Below are 11,207 nucleotides of genomic sequence, written 5' to 3'. Positions count from 1 at the left end.
TTGTTATTACTGTTTTATAATGTGGGATGAAAAGTAAAAGACTGGCAAAAAATTAAAATGGTAAAAATGAGGGAGTTAACGGAGGTTATGACTCACTCTACATATTGAATTCAAGTGGGCTGAACTCAATCCTCTTCTAGCTAGTAGAATATCATCAGCCTGTTTTTAGTGTTCATGAAAGGTAGGCATTGGACAGGTTTATTGAGTATGTGTGTGCAGTGGAATTTCCAAAAAATAAAGTTTGAAATACTAAACAATTACAGTCAGTATATTGAAAATAATGTTGAAAAATAATTTTCAGTATTAAAGTGTTTGGTGAAAATATAAAAGATAGGAAATAAATTCTGTAAATGGTTATAATTGTACGCACTACAGTAATAAAAAATATACACCATTCGTCACCATACATCAACCATACAACAATTATTGGTCTATATTCCCCAATATTTGGGGCGCGTGTGTGCCCTCTATGACGCGCATCATTTGGCCATGCCATCTTAGGGAGATTCATAATCATGATCATAAAGTACTTTCAATTTTAAACTATCGTGAATAATTTACATGATATAATTAAATAAGGATCTGTATTATACGTACACATTTCTACTAGATCAGATTTTTTGGTCGTTAATGATCTGTGATAAAGCTAGATATTATTAGATTCATAATATCGAGAATGATCTGATTCGGTTGCGTGTGATGCGCTATGGCTGTGGACCCAAAAGATAATTGCGCCTCTCTTCACCTATAGGCCTATGCCTTGTGAGGGAATTCTTCCCTTCCATGTGTGCCCTACAAACCTAAAACCTCTTGCTCCCCTGGGCCCGGCTTTAAAAGCGTCACTGCAAAAGACTGAGCGATTACAACAAACGATTGGGGCAACTTGAAACTTATTAGCATATTAATCTTTTTTTATTTTAAATTAAAACTATCTTAAGTGTTAATCCAAAATTTTACTCTTTTGTCTCGTAACTAACGTAATTTATTTCTTCATAGTTGGACATAAAACGTATCCGTGTCTTATAATGGCCGCGCTTCGTCGGATATTCCTCCAATCCAAACCAAAATTGAAGAAAGCATTATTATGAGAATACGTACATAATACATATATCGGATAACTGCAAGGGCAATGTAGTCTACCGAGGTCTTGTAGTTAATTTGTGAAAAGGCAAAATCAGTTCACTCTCAATCGTCCTACCTCAGGCTCCCTTCAATTCATTCCCTACTCAGAATTATGTTACTGTTCAGTCATATTGTTTGCTTAGTTACTAACTGTTTCTTAAACATAGGCAGTATAACTTACTTTGAAATGCATAAAATATTTCAAGGTTGACAATGTTCACATGAAGAAGATCTTATTGGAACTAAGGAGTTATACGGATGAGGTTATGGTGAAGATCGCCTTCGCCACAGAGAGCTATAATTTATTATTACCGTATGATTGATTTTTAAAAGTATTTTTAAATTAGTTTTGTTCTGACAAAATATGTTTTGAAGTAAAATGGTGCGTAGCGTACCAATTGTCCGTCTCCCTTGTAGTTCGCCCTAGTTTATGTTGTGTAGGGGCTGGGAGGCTCGGAGGCGGTAGGCGAGTTTTCTCACGTTTTCCATTATATTATCCAACAGCGCCAACCGTCATGTCCGCGGGCAGACCGCTCGACTGTGACACTAGTTATGGCAGGCTTCATTTGTCCTCTACCTCTACACTACTGCAGACTGCTTTCATTCTGATTCATTTCCTCTATATTGTCCAACTATTCTAACCCACCATGGATTCGATACAACATTCCTTCCCCGATACAGGATCATGTTTTTACCCAAAGAAAGGTTGCATCTTCCCGGACATGAGTGTTGAGGAATCCCACCCACTTGCCAATATTTTAGTTATTTTCAGGAATTTCCACTTTTGACTAATAAACCTAATTTTGCAGAGTGCTTCTGACTTTCTTGGATGGCTAATGATGATTTAGATGCCGTCTACTTTCGTCGCTCGTAAACTCTCCCAAACTCGACGTTGACCTTGCATGGGACATTCCCAAGTGTAGCTACTAGCTGGGTATTCCCCAGTTCCGTGTGACATGGAGATGAGGATGAGTGTGTGTGTGTGAGGCCGTGATCTTGTGAGAGGCAGAGGCTAGGTCGCCGACCGGCCTTGGGTCGTGACCGGTTCATCTGCCTCGCTCCTCACTCGCTCACTACATTAACCTTACACGACCTACGATCACTAGGTCAACACTACATACCGCATCAAGTAAATCACCACCTAACCTAGATAACCTAAATAAATCCATTCTCTCTTTTAAAACTTATATGAAATCATTATTATTATTATTATTTTTAAATGCGTGTTATTTCTTGTGGATTATAATGTTCAAATAGAATGGCATTCTATGTAAATCAATAAGGCACGTTAACATTATATTCGATCTTACCGTCTATGATTTTTAACATTAAATTATTTTAGCGGTCATATGATGAATAAAATTGTAATATATCAGGAATTTGAATGAATGGATTCTTTGCTCCTAAATTGCTGTGCTACGTGTGATTCAAGTGCCAAATTATATTTAAGCTAGAATCAAATAGAAAATTAATAATGCAGTAACATTCTGTAAAAAATCTTATTAATTAATTGCGATGATATTAAATGCTACTTTACGTAACGTATTATTAAGATCGCGTTGGCGTTTAACTTATTCAGTGACCAACAAATTATGATGGTAATGTCTATAGATTGAGATTTGTCTGTTGGTACATACCCTAATGCCTATTGCAAAAGTAAATTATTGCAATTACATTTCACACCAATCAACTACACTTATTGCTACATTTATAATATTTTTCAAATAATGCAATGTTTAGATATACATATTAGTTTATATGACTCATTATCTGTACACATTTTCCTCTTCGATTGTTGTAATTTGTATCTTGTTTGAACTTAACAACTCACGATTGGTGGTTAACATTCAAGGCACGCCATCATCCAAGACAAATTTCTTCAGTACCCATCGAAAACTATAACTTAATTTGACTGTCTACTTTTTCGTGGATTGAAAATAATTCCTTTTGGAAAGAGTGACGGGGTTTAACCTATTGAACCAGATTACTTCTTTCAATAATATTTTATTGTATTTGCGGGTGTTGCGAATAACAGTATCTTCTTGTACCGATCAACAAGATTCATTTGATAATACACGATGAATTCTCAAATTAAGCTTATCTGTGTTTGTTGTGTATACGACAGACATGATTGAGCCCGTGATCCCTATGTACGATTGTACGTACACATATTAGCATTGAACACGTATATTTTAATGTTTGAAACCCTCTATGACGCGCATCATTTGGCCATGCCATCTTAGGGAGATTCATAATCATGATCATAAAGTACTTTCAATTTTAAACTATCGTGAATAATTTACATGATATAATTAAATAAGGATCTGTATTATACGTACACATTTCTACTAGATCAGATTTTTTGGTCGTTAATGATCTGTGATAAAGCTAGTTTCGTCTTGAATTTAATGATGACGTTATGGGAAATGCTGCAAACAAGTAAACGTTAGGTTTAACCAAACGATCAGGTGTTTCCGGGCGTTTTCAAGGCTGGAGTAAGCGTGAATAGTGTTTTAAAATTAGTTTCCACAAACGTTGGGTGTGATTCACAAACTGAAAAATGTCTAACATTACTCAAGCGATTGAAAGTCGATAACTTGTTATTATTTTGTCGACAAAAGCAGGTAGTAGATAAATATGTTGTACATTAAGTTGTTGATTGGTTTGTCTATATTTGGTGAGCGGGCGGGTGATTAGGAGGGTTTGTACAGCGGACTGTTTGTAACAGTTGGTGAAACATCCGCATTACGACTCTTCATTAGCACTTTGCACAACATCCAACATCCATTCCCTTTATTGGTTATTTTCTCTTTGTATCATTTTGCTACGATGCGCTTATGAAGCAATTCTGAGAACTCCGGTTACTAAGTCATTCATGCTGATTGATTATATTATAATGCATTAAGGCTTATTTAGGTTCTGTTTTGTCTCGTATCAGATTATAATTTATTGCGACACACACAGGTGCAGAGTGTAAGACGCACGTGATTGTTGAAAAATTAGTGTGGAATGAACGAAATTATACCATTTTGCTACTGATAAAGATCAGCTGGTCTCAAGCTACCTAAGATTCGACAGAAAAATTGACGTTTAAATGGTCATACTACAATGTTGCAGATTAATTCGTAGTGAGACTTTTATACATTAGCAAAGCTTAGTAGTTAACAAATTTATACAGTAAAGACGTCCTTGGTCATTATGTCGAAGCCCGTTTGTCTTGGCTGCTCTATTAATAAACGGCTCTTTAACAGACATAAACATTTATTAGTGTCCCATATAAATCTGATTGTTTCTGTTGGCCTCGAGATGAAGAGGCGACCCCCGTGAAGTGGCAGCCATCATCAGCAAATCATCGACCAACCTCAATACTGTACCACCAATAACCCAACACTTCAAGGTCGCCCCTGAACTTGGTCTTACAGATAAACTTTTGGTAAACGCAATAAATCCTCAACAGAATGGAAGGGGTTGGTTTCAATATTCATCATGGTTAGGAGGCTTCAAGCATTTGTTTTTGTTGGTTACTAAATGCACATAGAAATGAGCAGAGTCTTGGTTGAGATAGTCCAAGTTAGAGATAATCCAATGTCAATGTCAGTATAACCAGTACAAGTTATCACCGAGATGAGCTCACCGTGTTATTCGCTCGTCACGGACGGTCCCGGATCCTTCACACTTATCATCTACGAGTATTCTGTTCTGCAGCCTTGAACTTGGCCTACCTCCCAACACTATCAAATCGCCATTAGTTCAGGTATCATGCGGCTTGCAACACCAGCCATCGTATATTGGCCGATATAATTCACCAAGTGTTTTAACTTCCTTCATCGTCAAAACTCTACTGATTTGTTGACATTTGGAACCGCTGTTCCTGGCACAAATATTTTATCATTCAAATTTTTAATTTGTTTGGACATTATTTTGTTATAGCGAGTTCATAGTTCATGTTATTTTAAGGAAAAAGGAAATTTCAAAGAAATTATTCACTTCGATGGTAAAAACTAATATTTCATGACGTTTCGAAATCTGAAATCTGACGACACCCTCAACTAAAAGAGTACATAAAAATAACAAGATGGTACACAAATCTAGCCAATACTAGGAAATGACTAAAGAAAAAAAAATACCGTATTGCATTGTAGTCGAAACAAGAAACAAAATAATGATGAAAGAAAAAAATAATTAGTACAAAATGGAAGGTAGGATGATACTAGGATGATAGTACCTACTAAAACAGGGTTGACACCAGCCAAGAAAACCTTGAAAAGCTTGGATTATGCATGAACTTCTCCATTGGACCATGAGTTTTCAAAACCAGGAAATATTTTTAACCAGTACCATTAAATTTGCCAAATAAGAAATATTTCATATTAATTTAACCGTTCAGAAAAAAACCAACACCAAGAGAGAGTTAGGAGATGATTTTTTAACATGTTTCACTTTCAAAAACAATTGCTTAGTTCACTCCGAGTCATTTTAGGTTAGATGCAGATGTAAGATGAGTCTTTCCGAGGACTGGATATGGTTCAAAAAATCATTAGCAGGCCTACCGCCGCGTATGGATAAAGGGGTATAGGGGCTTCAATCGCAAAAACGGAAGCTTAGACCATGCACGGAATTGAGACGGGGCGTGTAATAAAACGGAATTTCCGACTCTGACGCCTGATTTTTTTTAGCTTTTTGGATAAAACCACAGATGAAAGACCTTTGGTCTATAGTCTGTGATAAATCCAATAATACCTTAGTACGTTGTGTAATTAAATAAACCAGAATACAGGATATTTCATGGCATTCATGTGGGGGGATAAAACAGTACTTTTCGACTGGGTGAGCGGGATTTTTGTTTTATTCCGGTGTAAAGACTGAATTATACCTAGACTTAATATATTTTACAATCGTTCTCCAATTCGTCATTATAAAAGCTGGGCCTGTTTTGTTTTCAACTTGGTTTTGAATGTATATTTATAAATGACTATAAAATAGTTGGATTTCATGTAAGACAGTTTTATTCAATATTAACACACAAAGAAACAGCCTCTTTAACGTAAATATCTGAAATCAGCTAAACGCAATTGTGTTAAAATTATACAAACACATCGACCATGCATTTTTGTAAGCTATCAATGAAAACCTTAAATCCTGCATGCATGACTTTTGTCATCCCACTAATGGTGGCAACCCTGTATGTACACGTATGTACAAGATGGTGATTTTACAGATACTTTTCATGTGATATTGTTATTTTTTACTCACCTGAAAACGGGTTACTAATTTTTGATTTTGGAACTTCTTCGGAACAATATTCGTTTTTTATTAATCATGTCCCAAATAATCCATTGAATAGCATTTTAATGTTTGTTTACATGAACAATTAGCTGGACTCGGGTGAGTTTGGTCAACACAACAGCTAACCAAATGCGCGGATGGAATCGTTCATCTTCTGGCGACGTCCACACGTTGGCAAACACAATGCTATCACAAATATACGCGCCCAAGTTTGACAGTTAAAGTAACTTACGTTTGGCTATTGCTTCATAATTTTTCATCTTTAAATCCGTCTGTCGTTAGTATATTTGTTTGTTACTGCTGTGCGTTTTCCTTCACATTTCCTTCGTCAAATACCATTAGGCTACATTCATGTGTTGTTAATCTCAATACACTTATGATTTTGATCACTGTCCTGAAGGACCACATTTATGCAAATCTTTTGTTCTCTAATGCAATAAACAATCCCGCTTTTATTGAACTGTAAATCTACCCCTTAAACGTACTTGTTGTGCAAGAGCGATACCTACTTTACTTTTGATACTGGTCACCCGAAGCTAGGATGTTAGGATCTTTAGATTATCAGTTTATGTGTCACTACCTCCACGCTTGCTACACCGCCACATCCCTGGTAGTGTGTGTTTGTGTGTCTGTGTGTTGACTGTGTTCTGAGCGTAGCAGGTGTGGAGCATCAATCAGAGTGAATTGCTCGGTCACGATGCCGGATCCATTACAATACTGTACATCTATCTACTTCACCTTCTCCATCTCCATCTCCATCTCCGGCTAACATTTCGATCAATTAACTTGTTTGCTTTGAACTAGAAACCTTACGTTGTATTGATGGCATTTGCGCAGATAAACTATTTGCTCAAACTCCAGTAAATCATTAATCTTTTACCAAGTACTCAATATCGTTGTATCATTGTTTCTGATGTTTTGTAGATAAACGATCAACATAATGTGTACTTGAAATAGAAGTTTATTTATTTATACATGTATAGCTGATACGTAGACAATTTTGCTCTGTCAATCAAGCATCGTAATGTTATCGCCTTAAGATCTAATCAATTTTACTGTATTGCTATTGAATTTTCGGAAGTTTGTTGGCATAATACGGTACCGTTTAGTTAACATTACCAAAACTACGCACAATGCTGAATCGGCGTCGTTGTATAGAAATAATAATGTATTTTGGCTTAAATATACGTGTTTGTTTGTGCTCTTTGCTTGACTTAAAACACGTCTGATTGAAAATTAGATTGTTGACTTTTTAAACCCTTAAAAGTATAACTTATAAGATCATTTACTAGATTATTAATTTAAGTTCATAATATTGTTTCTCAAAGCTATCCAAGATTGCCAGCGTTGTGTGGAGGTGGTGTTATATCGTCACGTGCGGCTCGGACCACGTACCGCTCCAGTTAGAGCTAGAGCATGACATAACGTCGCCATTGAGCAGTGAAAGCCCGTCATCGGCCTAGCGTCAGCGTAGCCATTGATACGGCAGATCAGGATATGTTAATGACGGTGAGACGTACGTAATTAGATCACATATCCGCAGGAAATAATAGCAGCTTGTCGCGAACCTCAGAGGCGTGCATTATGCTTGCGCAACTAGCGGGTCCACCACAGCCGCAGCCGCAGCTCTACGACTACACGCGACACACTCGCAGCTGACGTAACTATGTGATGCTGGATGCTGGCCTCTAGGAGACAACAGCAGTTCTGCATCCACATCAATCCAACGTATAAAGTGTTTACAAATGTGATATATCTCACGAATGCACTCTTATGATTGTTTTTATCCGCATGCGTGATCATTGGAATATATTAAATGTATAAGATCACTTAGTAGTGAGTTGAACAAAGAATCATTAGGCATTGATGTGTGTACTTGTATGAAATCAATTTGGTTGTGTAAGATAAGTTTCTGAATGATGCCGCAGCTTGGAATCCCACCGTAAAATATTAGTATGTCGATGGATAATAGTTAGTTATACAGTACAATTATTGTGTTCAAATGGCATCTTTCAGGTGAGGTATTATTCATGATCAGAGAGTTGTTTAGCCTCGGGATACCTTGAGGCCTGACGATGGTTCAGAAGAACCGAAGCTAGTTGCCAAAACGGCAACAAACGATATACTGGTATCGTACGCCTTTTTTTTCCTAAGGCCTCTCACCATTTTCGTTGTTTTATCCAGAACTCCCAGTCACCATATTTGCTATGCACATTTGTGTATAGTTCTGGCTAAAAAAGCTAAAAAAATTGCGTGAAGCCCATGAAAAATTACTAATGGAATATACAATTTTAACAAGTGTACTTTCCAACAATATGTTTTTAAGGGAATTTAAAGTTATTAAATTCACGGGAGTGGAATCATAATTACAGTTTATCAATTGGAAAACAGTCGTTTAACGAAGATATATTGCAGCCTTGATTCCAAAGGTTCATCATAATTTTTCCCAATCAAGGCATTAAAATCTGATACGAAAGAAGGCATTGAGATTGATAGATACAGCTGATGATATCGTAATTTCACGGTCACTGAAAGTACGGATCGTCCTAGTACTTGAGATGGCCAGTGGTCGTTGAAGGTCAGATTAAGCTGATTATGATTATCGTAAATCTTTACGATAAACTAGCGACGTTGTGTGTGTTTGTGCCTCTATGGTCCAATTCGTCGGAATGTAGACCTAAAGATTTGTCGAGGCATATTAAGTAAGGGACAACTTAATAATGTGTCATTGTAAATTGTTCGTATGATTGCTCGTTTCACGACTTGTTTTAAGTAAGTTTCACGTGTGTTTAAAGTACGTAAGGTTAAGGTAAAGTGTGTTAAATTCTCTTTACATTCGCAATACACAGAGCACTCCCCCCCCCATGTTATCCAAATGTCTTGCAGTTATATTGGGAAGTTTACGTAGCCGAGTTGTTCAAGGAGGGTTTTGATGTAATATTAGAATTTTCCGTCTCTGAAAATTCCAAAGGCGTTTAATGTGTAACGATAGGTAGAGATTTGAATGCTTGGAAAACTGCATATAACCATAGACTAACCAACACAAGCAGACTTCCCATTCCATTGTTAATTTTGAAGATCGTTTTTCGTGTCTAGTTCATGTCCACTAATGGAAATTTTGTTTCTATTAGTGGATTTGGATGAGTTATTGTGGCTAAACAGGGTTTTAAATTACTTAAATAACAAGAAAATTGTAAACAAAACACGACCTCTACAGTGCACAGGACAGAACTAACGATAAAATTCAGCTGTTCCATAAGGATGAGAAATCTATATGTTTTATCTATGATAAAACCTAAGGCATAAATCGTATAACCTTTTTAATATGGACCATGTATTACCATTTCTTCAGTTGCGCCAAGAACATTTCTGACCCATTGTCCAAATTGTTGTTTGCTCGATGAATTTTTATAAATAACTGTGTGCAGTTACTTTGTGATGAAATAATGAATTTAACTAATCTGTTTTAAATCTCTTTCGAACTAATCCTTTTGGAGTAAATTCTGTTTGTTATCTTATTGTATGTTGTGATTTCATAAAAAATAACGCCGTTCAATTTTGTTTGCCGGCTAAGCTCGTAGTTATCATGTTTGCGGTAGATGCGCGGTGTTGTGAGCATTGAGCAGGACGTGTGGTCATTGGTCAGTGGTCAGTGTCAAGTCAAGGAAGTGAAACTGAAACTATAGTGTGGGGAAGCATCTCTGAGGCAAGGTCAGTATAGACAACCACATCGACCACTTTCTCTGCCATCTGGACCTGGACCTCCTCTACCGCATCCTCACATTCGCCAATCAATCGTCCTCTCTCAGGCCGCTTGACATGGCGTACAACTATTGCATTTATATCTAACGGAGTAACGACCATTCTATCTACCAAACATCTTATAAGGTATTTTCTTAAGAGATTCGCGTAAGCAAGATGATGGATGAAAAAAGACGTAGTCATTTACTTTACCGAAGCTGGTGGGTCCTGACATCAACGATCGATTTTACCGAAGGCGTCTGGTCGATTGTTTTTTTATGCTTTACGATAGGACCATTTTACTTTAATTTATGTACCACAAGAAATGCTCACTATAACCTACTGAATTTCGTCCACTTAAATTGGTTTCTATTTGTAACGCTTGCGAGTGTTTGCTCCTCGTCATGCAACAAACAAGTCGTTCCATTCTATGTACGAGATGATTTATTGCACCTTGGAAGCATAACCAAGCATGAGGAATAAACTAGACGCAATTTATGTATATTTGAGCTTTTTTCTCTTTCTCTGTTCGCGCAAGGTCGTACAAGTCAACGTGAGAATAGAGTCGTGAGAATACAATTGCGATTTTAGCGGATTTTGCAATTTTGGTAATATGATTTCAATGAAATATGTTTTAGAATGAACGAGTACGTAGTAGGTGAACAAGCTAAATATTGTTATGATGACAGGGAATCCGTAGTACAATATTGTGAAGTACTATTTTATAGTCTCATACGTCTTTTTAAGTCCAGTTATTTGCTCTGTCGTGTGCAGCGCACATCAAATATAATATCCCAAGACGCCTTTTGAAAATATGATAACAGCTCACTTTGAACATTGCTTACACTGATTGACCAATTTAGTATCTGAGTGACTTGCAAGCACAATAATTATGTTACTTTGAACTAGCCCTCATGACGTTCACAAGTACAATTCGATTATCGTTAACTACTGCTAACCTTTCATCAAGCGATTATCTGAAACTGTAACTCGTACGTTGCGAAGTGAAACAGTATAGCTTCGAGGTATGTTGAATTGCTCTCGTTAACCTTTACAGA

At 36.8% G+C, this 11,207-nt stretch overlaps 1 protein-coding gene across 1 annotated transcript in view; it reads left to right on the top strand.

Annotated features, from left to right (window-relative positions):
• Positions 1-11,207, top strand: part of LOC128987252 (N-alpha-acetyltransferase 15, NatA auxiliary subunit-like) — a 125,439-nt gene that overhangs the window by 55,103 nt on the left and 59,129 nt on the right. The gene's annotated exons all lie outside the window — the stretch shown is intronic.

This window comes from Macrosteles quadrilineatus, unplaced genomic scaffold (assembly GCF_028750875.1).
Source record: "Macrosteles quadrilineatus isolate MER2022 unplaced genomic scaffold, UCM_ALF_1.0 Scaffold_2__2_contigs__length_208266976, whole genome shotgun sequence".
Taxonomy (NCBI): domain Eukaryota; kingdom Metazoa; phylum Arthropoda; class Insecta; order Hemiptera; family Cicadellidae; genus Macrosteles; species Macrosteles quadrilineatus.
The sequence above is the reverse complement of the archived record's forward strand: the minus strand, read 5'-3'. Positions and strand labels throughout refer to the sequence as shown.